This window comes from Helianthus annuus, chromosome 13 (genome assembly GCF_002127325.2).
Source record: "Helianthus annuus cultivar XRQ/B chromosome 13, HanXRQr2.0-SUNRISE, whole genome shotgun sequence".
Taxonomy (NCBI): Eukaryota; Viridiplantae; Streptophyta; class Magnoliopsida; order Asterales; family Asteraceae; genus Helianthus; species Helianthus annuus.
In genome coordinates, this window is record NC_035445.2 from 9,214,282 (window position 1) to 9,228,150 (window position 13,869).

Here is a 13,869-nt window from a genome sequence, read left to right on the forward strand (position 1 = left end):
AGTTGGAGCTCTTTTGGTGGAACTTAAAGCCTAAAACCATCAAGATTTCTTATCATCATCTTTGTTTCCTTGCAAAATTTGTAAGAACATCGTACTAGCTTCACTTTTATTTTTGATTTCTTTTACAAGTTCATCATAAACCCACTTGAAAAATAACAAGAAACAACTAAAAATCATTATTTTTAAACATGATTTTTCTATGATTAAGAGATGAACTTGGAGAAATCTAGGCTAATAAACTTGAATCTTGGTTATTCTTACTCAAAAATATGATCTACATACATGCATGTAGGATCAACCAAGATTCATCAACAAAGTGATGAACATGAGTTTTTGATGAACATGCATGCTAGTAAAATGTGAAAAACCATTTAAAAACAAGAAAATAAATTTTTGAAAAATTTATTGAATAAAGTTTCCATTTCTGGAAAGAATCAAAAGCAAGAAATATGTTAGTAGTAAACATTTTGAATACGTGTTTATGCTTCAAATGCTTTTGTAAGACATCTAAAACAAGAGTTTTTCATAAAATCTCTTTCTACAATTTTTTGGCAAAAATAAGGAATAAAGTTTCCTTTTTGGGAAAGATAAGAACAATATCATGTTCATGCTACTTTTGTTGACAAATTTTGATAGATATTGATACTTGATGATGTTTTGTATTGAAATAATTTGAAAACAAGTTTTGTATAAACTTGGGGAAAATCCATATTTCAAACAAAACTACGGCAAAATTTTTATAAATTTTGTGATGTGTTAAAAGTTGTTAAACAAAGAAGTTTGTTACTAAAACAATTATTTGGAGTCTTTAAACATGGTTAAACAAATTTTGGACAAAGTCATAAATCCATGTCTTATAAAAAGATTTCTAAATAAAAATGACAAGTATATATTTTTGGATAAAATGTGTACTTACAAAAGTATTCATCAAGTATCATAAGTTTATATATTTTGATGTGTACATCATATGTTAGTTCTAGTAGGAACAAATGCAAAATTGTTACACATCCATAAAAATTACAAAATATATATATAAACTTGAAAACGAAATAAAATGTCCATCCTTGGACACGAAAACACAAATGGACAAATTCGGACACTATTGGACTATATGGACTTTTGGACAAACAAAAATGGCACAAACAAAGCAAATGGTAAAACGTGACGGACAACACAAACGGGATAAATGATACGAATAAATAAAACCGACAAGTAGTAAATGACTAGAATAAAATACGAACCGTCACACAAGTTTATGCACTAAAATGTTCAACTATGGCATAAGTAACAATTTTTTTAAAAATTAGATTTTTATAAAAATACAAGTATTACTATTATTATTATTATTTTTTTTATTTTATTTACTAGCCCAAGAATTATGTAGTTTAAAAAGTGGTCCATAAATTAAAATTGGGCTAATGCCCATTTCTCATAAACAAAATTTGGGCTAGGCCCACTTTTACAAAACACTGGACTAAAATGTATTTTTAGTCAAAATTGGGCTAAAGCCCACTTTACAAAATACTTGGGCTAAAAACCCAATATTTACAAATTATTATGGACTAGATATATTTTAGAAAACAATTTGAGCTAGGCACATTCTTACACAAGTTATTTGGGCTAAGTCCACAACTATAAACTAAATTGGGCTAGGCCTACCTTTATAAAATGTTTTGGGCTAAGGCCCACTCCTATAAATTAATTTGGGCTTGACCCATATTTTTAAACAAAGTTATTTGGGCTAGGCCCATAAGCACCAAATACCCAAAATGGACTTAAATTCTAAAACATAAATTAAGCCCATTCAAACACAAATAAAATAAAATAAATGTGTATATACAAGGAAGTTATATATATATGAAAACACAAAAACAAAATACAAGATAGAATATTTGTACCATACACAAAAACAAACCTAAGTGTCTAACTAAATTAGAACACTTGTAGGTCGAGAAACGAACCGCGAACAAGGAATCGAATAGAGATTTGCACGGAACGCAAATCTGTGAGTTCATGTTTTCCCCTTTTACTTTGAATGTTTATAGTTTTAAACTTTCGGGGATGTATACATGTTACAAATAGTATGATAATACAATGAAACTATTTTGATCACATGCGGATAGGTGTTAAAATAAAGGGGCCATTAATGAATAAACAAGTACCGAGGAACAAACGGATAGATCTATTTGGGTTTTGGCAAGCCCCACTCTTAACGACAACGATAACCACGATCGTCAAGAGTGCCTTTGTGTCCAAACTAGTGTCGTTGACACACACGATAAATTGTCAAGGTTTGGTTGCCTCCTATTCGGCATACATATTAGTGTCCTTGCAACACACTAATGATCATACAATTTTTTTTATCATACTATACAAAAACGAATTTTATTACTTCAAATGTTTTGGAGACTCATTTGATGCGAAAACAAAATAACATGAATTCACTCAACTTTTGTTGAAGTTTTCAAAATTAACATGTATTACAGGAGATTAGTGGACGGCTATGGAAAAATATGTTCAAGTGGTTATCAAGAACGCAAGCTTTTGTGATGTCATCCGTTTTTAGTGTTATGTTTTGAACTTTGAATAATGTAGTTAAAGTTGTTGTTGTTTCAAGTTTCAAACAAGACGTATGTAATGTAAATTATGGTTTTGAATCAAATGTATGGATGAACATCTTTTATGTTTCAAATATGTTGTTTACTCGATTGATTGTAACGATTGCCGCTCTCGTCACACCTCGCCATACGCTTCCGCATAAACCGAAAATCGGGGTGTGACAGACCTGGTATCAGAGCATCAATTGTAGTGAACTAAGATTCTTTTTGAGTCTAGTCTACAATTTCCAAACGAAGTTCTTTACAACAAGCGTTCTATATTATATTTTTACAAAGCGTCCACTAATACAAAACGATAATGCAAGGATACTATGTGATAGTATTAAATGATAGTTCGAAACGATGATACCAAAAGACTAGTTTATTTGGTACAAGTCTATGGGGTTTAGACACGATAACAATAAGTCGAACTGGAAACGATATACGATATAAACAATGATGAAAACAAAAGTACAATTGTCCAAAAATCGATTATTTATAAGTTGTTCACATGTGTATGTTGTACGGATTATTTTGCCACGACCATGATATCTTAGTATTCAAATTCTATTATTATTCTGGACTCTCATAACAAGCGTATTGACCTCGCATCTGTTGATGAGCTCATGGTAGGGCGTAGTCCCTAAGTGAAACCCTGAGCTCGACATTCCATAAAAGATGGTTGTTTTCCCTCAGATACGGAAAATGCCTGACCTCGAAGATGACAATTAGGTGGAGGTGGTTGCCTTGGATGAATACTCTATTAGTAGGAACGAGGTCCCTATGGTTCATATAAATCATGATTGGTGACATTCTTGTCAAGACAAGGAAGATGAAACACTCATCTTGAAGGTAACCATTCAGCCATTATTGTTATGAATCCTCTTACTTCTATTTCTTAACTTCGTGCCATTCCGCGAGCAATGGCTACAAGTATTAACGCGTGGACCATCATGAAGGTCCATTCTATGTTAAAGGTAATTAGACAATCATGTCCCCCTCTCCGACTGATCGTCTGTTTTGAACGAGGGAACGCTAGGGTGACCATACAAGGCAATTTATTATTACGGGGGCCCACGTAATAATAACTTGCAGTGGATGGGAATCCTAGTGGGCCCTGCGGGTCAGACTAATGATCACTACCTATTCAAAATTCTTGAGTTGTTACTTAAGAATTCAATTTTTCCATTTCTTAGAACGCTAACTAAGGTGATTACTATGATTCCCCACAACAGATTAAAAACTACACGTATTGATTTCGTGCCTAGCATCCGATCTATATCACAAGTCAGTTGAGACAAGTCATCTAAGCAAACAGATTAGGAAAACCATCCAGGAAGGATTTCCCTCAAACATTCTAAAACTCCAACATTTGGGTTAATCTCACGGTGCCTATAACACCTTATCATATTTATTGGAGTTATTGCGATAAAATCCATTATTTGACATTTGTTTTGTCTCAAAGGGTAATATGGCACGAGCCATGGCACAAGTCTCTAACCATATTCCATTCGACATCTATAGAAATCATAACAACTTTGTTGGAATTCGTTGAGCTCAAACAATACCAATGTATTCGTCACATGAGTTAATGCGACGAAGGACTTTCCTTACTTTGGACGACCAAGGTCCATAGAGTATGGAATACATACTGTAAGGATAGAGGTAACTGCTTGGTTTTCCCCTCCTAAACAGATGGTTGTTCTGCTAAGGCATATGGACAACACATACATCCTCTCACCCACGACTCTCCACCTTACTATTCCGATGCACATTCTCAACCTCCACTACCGGACAGGAGCCCATCTAATCCTTATCTTCCATGCCATTTTCCACTTATTATTATAAACTATGAGTTTTATCTTCCAAGATTCATCTTAGTTTTCCCTTTCGACGAGTCCATGATCTTAAGACTCAGATTTCTGCTACTCGACCTCCCCCGGAATGGCCCATTACTATCATTTTTCCCCTATCAGTACCTCCACACTCTACATTCCACAAAGCGCCTCTATCATTTGAGGAACACATTCATACCCTTGAGAACCACTCGACTGCCACCATTAGGCACATTTTTGGTCTTGAGGAGGAGGTTACGTGCCTTCACGGTCTAATTTCTAAGTCTTCACTTACATATCCCACACCACGATAGTTATGTTCAATTACTAACTTTTGGGAAGTATACCTGATTTTGTGAAAGACTAAAGACTGTTGAAGATTTGGAGACTTAATATCAATTAGGAACAATGTGAAGAAAAGACTTCACCTTATTTTATATATTACTATATGTCTTGTATCGACCGAAGTGATGTAACTCCGAGATTATTTTTGTTTTCTTCACAAAAATAATTGTAAAAAGGTGACATGGCATATATAAGTTGGTATTTTCTTATTGACACACTGTTGTAATTTATTTTACATCCTGCAAGGATGTGATGAATATGGTGCGAAAGATTTGCATAAGTATCATTATGATCTATCTTGACCTTATGATCATAGTACGTGACGATATGTTTTTATTTTCGTTCATGTCTAATCTCTTCGATATATATTTTATATATATATATATATAAAGATCATGGCACCAGAACGAAGTAACACTTTTTAAGCCCAAACGGAACCCTTACCTATGACACGAGCTGAGCTTGATGCTCTACTGAACCAGTGAGTTGCGGAAGCAATCGTACAACATGAAGCAAACCATACTGCAAACAATGGCGGAACTGGAGGAACCATGTTGAGAATTGCTCAGGCTATAACTCTTGCCTTAAGTCTTACGAGGATGTAGTAAGGATGGGAAAACTGAATAAAGGTGCGGTGAAAAAGGAGACGCATGTGGAGTCTAATTTGAGTAACAATAAGAGAAAATATTCATATTTCAAGAAAGGTTCTATGTCGAACAACAAACATAAGAAAACCCCTACAGGTAAGAAAAACCAAGGTATTCGTTGTCACAATGAAAACGAGTGGTAAGAAATATAATGGAAATGCACCTAAGTGTAAACAGTGTGGTTATCACCACTATGGTGGAAGCCAAGCCACCAAGTGTGATAAATGCGGGAAAATGGGTCACCGCACAGAAAAATGTTGAGGTAACAACAAGGTAGTTAAGAAAGAAGGAGGCAACAGAAACGATAATGAACGAGGACAAAACCAAGGCTGTTTCAATTGCGGTGATATGGGACACTTCAAGAAAGACTGTCCAAAAGAAATCAAAGGCTGCGGACGAGCCTTTGTGGTTGGAGCCAAAGAAGCGCGACAGGATCCCAACGTAATCACCGGTACGTTTCCTGTCAACGATCATTTCGCTTCTATTTTATTTGATACCGGTGCAGATTTTAGTTTTATATCTTTAGAATTTAAAGATATGCTTGGACTAAATTCAACTAAACTAGATGTTCCATTCACTATCGAATTAGCGAATGGAAAGGTGATTGAATCCAATAACATTATTAAAGGATGCTCCTTAGAGTTAGGAGGACGAAAATTCAAAATTGACCTAATGCCCATTCAACTAGGTAGTTTTGATATTGTAGTTGGAATGGATTGGTTATCTACCAACCAAGCTGAAGTCGTATGTTACGACAAGATCATTCGAATTCCCCTTTCTAATAACGAAACACTTCTTGTTCACGGTGAGAAAAAATGAAATGCCGTTACGAATCATTTCCTGTATGAAAACCCGAAAGTGCCTACGAAAAGGATGTATAGCATTTTTAGCGCACATTGTTGACAAGAAGGCCAAGGAGCTAAAAATTAAGGCAATCCCTGTTGTGAAGGAATTCCCTGAAGTCTTACCAGAAGACTTGCCGGGAATACCTCCACAACGACAAGTAGAATTTCGAATAGACTTAGTTCTAGGTGCCGCACCTGTGGCAAAGTCTCCATACCGATTAGCTCCTTCGGAAATGCAAGAATTATCCACACAACTTCAAGAGTTGTTCGATAAGGGTTTCATCAGACCAAGCCACTCACCTTGGGGAGCTCCAGTGCTGTTCGTGAAGAAGAAGGATGGAAGTTTTAGGATGTGCATAGACTATCGGGAGTTGAATAAACTCACAATCAAGAATCGGTATCCATTACCGAGGATTGACGATCTATTCGATCAACTTCAAGGATCGAGCTATTATTCGAAGATCGATTTGAGATTAGGATACCATCAACTCAGAGTTCAAGAAGAAAGTGTTCCAAAAATGGCATTCTGAACTCGCTACGGACATTACGAGTTCCTTGTTATGCCTTTTGGCTTAACAAATGCACCAGGGGTGTTCATGGACTTAATGAACCGCGTGTGCAAGCCTTACCTTGACAAATTCGTGATAGTGTTTATCGATGATATATTGATATATTCACGAAACAAGAGTGAACACGAGTACCATCTTAGAATTATTCTTGAGTTGTTGAAAAAGGAAAAATTGTATGCGAAATTTTCCAAATGCGAATTTTGGCTTCGCGAAGTTCAATTTCTCGGACACGTAGTTAATGAGAAAGGCATACATGTTGATCCATCAAAAATTGAGGCCATAAAGAATTGGAGTACAAAGACACCGACTGAAATACGTCAATTACTAGGATTGGCCGGTTATTATCGAAGGTTCATTGAGAACTTTTCAAAGATTGCACAATCCCTCACTTCTCTCACTCAAAAGGGTAAGAAATTTGAATGGGGAGAGAAACAAGAAGCAGCTTTTCAACTGCTTAAAGACAAACTCTGTAATGCTCCAATTCTGTCACTCCCAGATGGTACAAATGATTTCGTAGTCTATTGTGACGCCTCACGGCAAGGGTTAGGATGCATGTTGATGCAAAGGGAGAAAGTTATTGCATATGCATCATGCTAATTAAAGATTCACGAAAGGAACTATACCACACATGACCTAGAGTTAGGTGCAGTGGTATTTGCACTAAAAATTTGGCGTCATTATCTTTATGGTACTAAATGCACGATATTCACGGATCACAAGAGTCTTCAACATATATTTAACCAGAAAGAGTTAAATATGCGCCAAAGACGATGGTCGAATTGTTGAATGACTACGATTGTGAGATCAAATATCATCCGGGCAAAGCGAACGTTGTTGCGGATGCTCTAAGTCGAAAAGAACGAGTTAAACCTTTGCGTGTGCGATCTTTAAGGCTAACAATTCATAACGACCTTACCTCTCGAATTCTTGATGCTCAGCAAGAAGCATTAAAACCAGAAAATATCAAAGCAGAAATGCTTAGAGGTATGGAAGAACAATTAGAGTCGAAAGAGAACGGAGCCTTATATTTTATGAATAGAATATGGATTCCTCATTTTGGTGGTCTTCGAGGCCTAATACTTGACGAGGCTCATAAATCCAAATATTCGATACATCCTGGAACAGATAAGATGTATCACGATCTCAAGGAATTTTATTGGTGGCCTAATATCAAAGGTGATATTGCGACATATGTTGGAAAATGTCTAACATGTGCTAAAGTTAAGGCCGAGTACCAAAAACCTTCTGGATTGCTACAACAACCCAAAATCCCTAATTGGAAATGGCAACATATTTCTATGGATTTCGTGACTAAATTACCCAGGACTTCTCTTGGTCACGACATGATTTGGGTAATCGTCGACCGATTAACCAAGTCAGCTCACTTCTTGCCTATCCGTGAAAAAGATAGTACTGAGAAGTTAGCTAAAATCTATCTCAGAGAAATTGTAGCAAGACATGGTGTACCTTTGTCGATAATCTCTGACCGAGATGGTCGTTTTATATCAAGGATTTGGCAGTCTTTTCAAAAGGCCTTTGGATCCTAATTAAATTTGAGCACGGCCTTTCATCCCCAAACAGACGGCCAAAGTGAACGCACAATTCAAACTCTAGAAGACATGTTGCGTGCTTGTGTGATGGACTTAGGTGTAAATTGGGATACTCACTTGCCTCTAGTGGAGTTCTCATACAATAACAGTTATCACACGAGTATTAAAGCCGCACCATTCGAAGCATTATATGGCCGTAAGTGTCGATCTCCGCTATGCTGGGCAGAATTAGGCGACAAACAAATGTTAGGTCCTGAGTTAGTTCAAGAAACTACCGATAAAATATTCAAGATTCGAGACCATATCAAGGCGGCTCGAGACAGACAGAAAAGCTATGCGGATAGACGTCGCAAACCGTTGTCTTTTGAAGTTGGAGACAAGGTGTTGTTAAAAGTCTCGCCATAGAAAGGCGTAGCTAGTTTCGGTAAGCAAGGGAAGCTTAGCCCGAGATACATAGGACCTTATGAGATCTTGGAAAAGATTGAAAATGTCGCCTACAAGTTAAAGCTGCCTGAATCACTCGGTAACGTTCATGACACTTTTCATGTGTCGAATTTAAAAAAAAAAGTGTCTTTCGGATGAATCACTTATTATTCCCCTGTACGAAATCCATGTAGACGACAAACTCCATTTCATCGAAGAACCTGTTGAGGTTCTGGTTTCAAAGATTTACAAAACGAGGAGAAGTCGTATCAAACTATTCAAAGTCCGATGGAACTCGAAACGAGGACTCGAGTTCACATGGGAACGAGAAGACAAATTCAAAAAGAAGTACCCTCATTTGTTTAAGAAAGTCCCAACGAAGAGTAACGCAACCTAAAATTTCGGGACGAAATTTTCTTTAACAGGGGGAGAATGTGATAATCGGCAAAATTCCGGTAATTCCGTACAACCTGAACAACTATTTAAATTTTTATTTTCGCGTATACGACTTGATTTTAATTAATTAAAGTCTTGAGAGTCTAGGAATTACAAAAATCATAGTAAATTATGATAATAAATCCGTTGCGATTGGAAACAATATCCTAGACTAACAATAGGAACGCGATTAAACAATACTTGTCAGTACTAGTCGCGGTACAGTCTGACACGATAAAAACAAGACATACGGATATGTCTACACAAATATTCTATAAAAAGCTTTGTCCAAAAATAATATGTGCCTTATTATTTACAAAATTGCAATTAAAAACCAAATTGTCCAAGTCCGCAGAAAAATACAGCAATCATGCGGAAGTGTACAGCATTCCGCAGAGCAAAACAGTAACTGTCCGAAAACCCAAAAATAAATATTATTTGACATAAATAATATAATGGGTATTAAAAACGACACAAAATCCGCAATCGAATCTTATTGCGTTAAGCTGTACGGCTAGTTCAGTAAACTGCCAGTCAGTAAAGCCGGTACCGGAACCGTGCCAAAAATAATAAAATTTTTAGTCTAAAAAGTTGGATTAATTATTTGGATAATAAAACATGTGCAAAAATAACTTTTGTTATGTATTTATCTAAACAAAACACGGTGTCAGTATTTAAGCCGGTACAGGACCCGAACCGACTTTTTCACCCGAATTACAAACTAAAAATTTTGGTGAACTAATTTTACCTAGTGTCACACTACATTCAAATATTAGAGCTTAAAACCTTGTAGATATTTTTATAAAAAATGTCAAAGTTCTAAAAATGCTTAAAGATTATAAATTAAACAAGATTTTAATAAAAAAAATAAAGCAAAAATTCTTCCCTTTTGGCTGATTTTCGTTGATGTGGGACCCCCACCTAAGCCCACTCATCTCAAAAGTGGTGTGTTGGAACAAGGAGGTTATTATTAGTGTAGGGTTGAGATCCTGTACAAACAGTGCTAGTTATAAGAACCGTAAGAACAGATCTGAACCATTGTTAATTTAAATCAAGGGTTGATATTGATTATAAATAAAACTCTTATAATTAAAAATTACTACTAACAAATTAGGGGTAATTTTGTAAAATTGCTAGTCATTTGACCATTTTCTATTAAATACAAATTCCACCAAGGTTTTTTAAACTAAAATAACTTTTATATACTTCATTATTTTTTTTAAAAATATATACCATAAAATCAAGTATTTTTTATCTTTAATATGAGTACCATATTGCTATACCTTTTTGTATTTATAAAAGTGTTTTTTAAAAAAAGTTAACAAGAGGTTTTTTATATTTGTGCTAATAAGGTGCTGATTATGTGTTACTTACAAAATAATACAAACAAACACCAAAGTAGATATAATCAGCACATCTGGTGTGCTGATAATGGAGAACGATTGAAGATGTTGTGCTAATGTCGTTTATGTTGATAATGGAGAACGATTCGAGGACGATGTGCTGATAATGAAGAACGATTAATGATGTTGTGCTAATTATATAGTGTTGTGCTGATTATATTTTTTGTAATTATTTTTAATTAGTTATAAATAAATATGGTCAAAAAGTCTAAATTACCCCTAAACTAATTTTTTATTGATGGACACTTGTCAATTATGTATTGGTTCTTATGGTTCTTACAAACTTAAGTGTTTGTATTTGATCCCATTCCTATTAGTGTATCCAAGAAAATCTTTTTTTACACTCTACCTTTACATTCATTTTTCCCAAACCCATCAAACATTACAACTTCCTATACTCTCTCTCTCTCTAAAATCGTTTGAACCAAGCACACCACCATCTTCACATTTTCAAAATTCAAACACTAGAGATTATTGCAAGTATGGAGGTCCATGGATGAATCAAACTACTAGGGTGTTTAGAAAAGCTAGTTGGAGCTCTTTTGGTGGAACTTAAAGCCTAAAACCATCAAGATTTCTTATCATCATCTTTGTTTCCTTGCAAAATTTGTAAGAACATCGTACTAGCTTCACTTTTATTTTTGATTTCTTTTACAAGTTCATCATAAACCCACTTGAAAAATAACAAGAAACAACTAAAAATCATTATTTTTAAACATGATTTTTCTATGATTAAGAGATGAACTTGGAGAAATCTAGGCTAATAAACTTGAATCTTGGTTATTCTTACTCAAAAATATGATCTACATACATGCATGTAGGATCAACCAAGATTCATCAACAAAGTGATGAACATGAGTTTTTGATGAACATGCATGCTAGTAAAATGTGAAAAACCATTTAAAAACAAGAAAATAAATTTTTGAAAAATTTATTGAATAAAGTTTCCATTTCTGGAAAGAATCAAAAGCAAGAAATATGTTAGTAGTAAACATTTTGAATACGTGTTTATGCTTCAAATGACTTTGTAAGACATCTAAAACAAGAGTTTTTCATAAAATCTCTTTCTACAATTTTTTGGCAAAAATAAGGAATAAAGTTTCCTTTTTGGGAAAGATAAGAACAATATCATGTTCATGCTACTTTTGTTGACAAATTTTGATAGATATTGATACTTGATGATGTTTTGTATTGAAATAATTTGAAAACAAGTTTTGTATAAACTTGGGGAAAATCCATATTTCAAACAAAACTATGGCAAAATTTTTATAAATTTTGTGATGTGTTAAAAGTTGTTAAACAAAGAAGTTTGTTACTAAAACAATTATTTGGAGTCTTTAAACATGGTTAAACAAATTTTGGACAAAGTCATAAATCCATGTTTTATAAAAAGATTTCTAAATAAAAATGACAAGTTTATATTTTTGGATAAAATGTGTACTTACAAAAGTATTCATCAAGTATCATAAGTTTATATATTTTGATGTGTACATCATATGTTAGTTCTAGTAGGAACAAATGCAAACTTGTTACACATCCATAAAAATTACAAAATATATATATAAACTTGAAAACGAAATAAAATGTCCATCCTTGGACACGAAAACACAAATGGACAAATTCGGACACTATTGGACTATATGGACTTTTGGACAAACAAAAATGGCACAAACAAAGCAAATGGTAAAACGTGACGGACAACACAAACGGGATAAATGATACGAATAAATAAAACCGACAAGTAGTAAATGACTAGAATAAAATACGAACCGTCACACAAGTTTATGCACTAAAATGTTCAACTATGGCATAAGTAACAATTTTTATAAAAATTAGATTTTTATAAAAATACAAGTATTACTATTATTATTATTTTTTTTTATTTTATTTACTAGCCCAAGAATTATGTAGTTTAAAAAGTGGTCCATAAATTAAAATTGGGCTAATGCCCATTTCTCATAAACAAAATTTGGGCTAGGCCCACTTTTACAAAACACTGGACTAAAATGTATTTTTAGTCAAAATTGGGCTAAAGCCCACTTTACAAAATACTTGGGCTAAAAACCCAATATTTACAAATTATTATGGACTAGATATATTTTAGAAAACAATTTGAGCTAGGCACATTCTTACACAAGTTATTTGGGCTAAGTCCACAACTATAAACTAAATTGGGCTAGGCCTACCTTTATAAAATGTTTTGGGCTAAGGCCCACTCCTATAAATTAATTTGGGCTTGACCCATATTTTTAAACAAAGTTATTTGGGCTAGGCCCATAAGCACCAAATACCCAAAATGGACTTAAATTCTAAAACATAAATTAAGCCCATTCAAACACAAATAAAATAAAATAAATGTGTATATACAAGGAAGTTATATATATATGAAAACACAAAAACAAAATACAAGATAGAATATTTGTACCATACACAAAAACAAACCTAAGTGTCTAACTAAATTAGAACACTTGTAGGTCGAGAAACGAACCGCGAACAAGGAATCGAATAGAGATTTGCACGGAACGCAAATCTGTGAGTTCATGTTTTCCCCTTTTACTTTGAATGTTTATAGTTTTAAACTTTCGGGGATGTATACATGTTACAAATAGTATGATAATACAATGAAACTATTTTGATCACATGCGGATAGGTGTTAAAATAAAGGGGCCATTAATGAATAAACAAGTACCGAGGAACAAACGGATAGATCTATTTGGGTTTTGGCAAGCCCCACTCTTAACGACAACGATAACCACGATCGTCAAGAGTGCCTTTGTGTCCAAACTAGTGTCGTTGACACACACGATAAATTGTCAAGGTTTGGTTGCCTCCTATTCGGCATACATATTAGTGTCCTTGCAACACACTAATGATCATACAATTTTTTTTTATCATACTATACAAAAACGAATTTTATTACTTCAAATGTTTTGGAGACTCATTTGATGCGAAAACAAAATAACATGAATTCACTCAACTTTTGTTGACGTTTTCAAAATTAACATGTATTACAGGAGATTAGTGGACGGCTATGGAAAAATATGTTCAAGTGGTTATCAAGAACGCAAGCTTTTGTGATGTCATCCGTTTTTAGTGTTATGTTTTGAACTTTGAATAATGTAGTTAAAGTTGTTGTTGTTTCAAGTTTCAAACAAGACGTATGTAATGTAAATTATGGTTTTGAATCAAATGTATGGATGAACATCTTTTATGTTTCAAA

At 34.2% G+C, this 13,869-nt stretch overlaps 1 long non-coding RNA gene across 1 annotated transcript; it reads left to right on the forward strand.

Annotated features, from left to right (window-relative positions):
- Positions 1–1,871: 1,871 nt before the first annotated feature.
- LOC110902540 lies at positions 1,872–13,869 on the forward strand. The gene is made up of 3 exons (XR_002571193.2): positions 1,872–2,005; positions 13,124–13,181; positions 13,664–13,869. It is a non-coding gene; the product is annotated as an uncharacterized LOC110902540 (long non-coding RNA).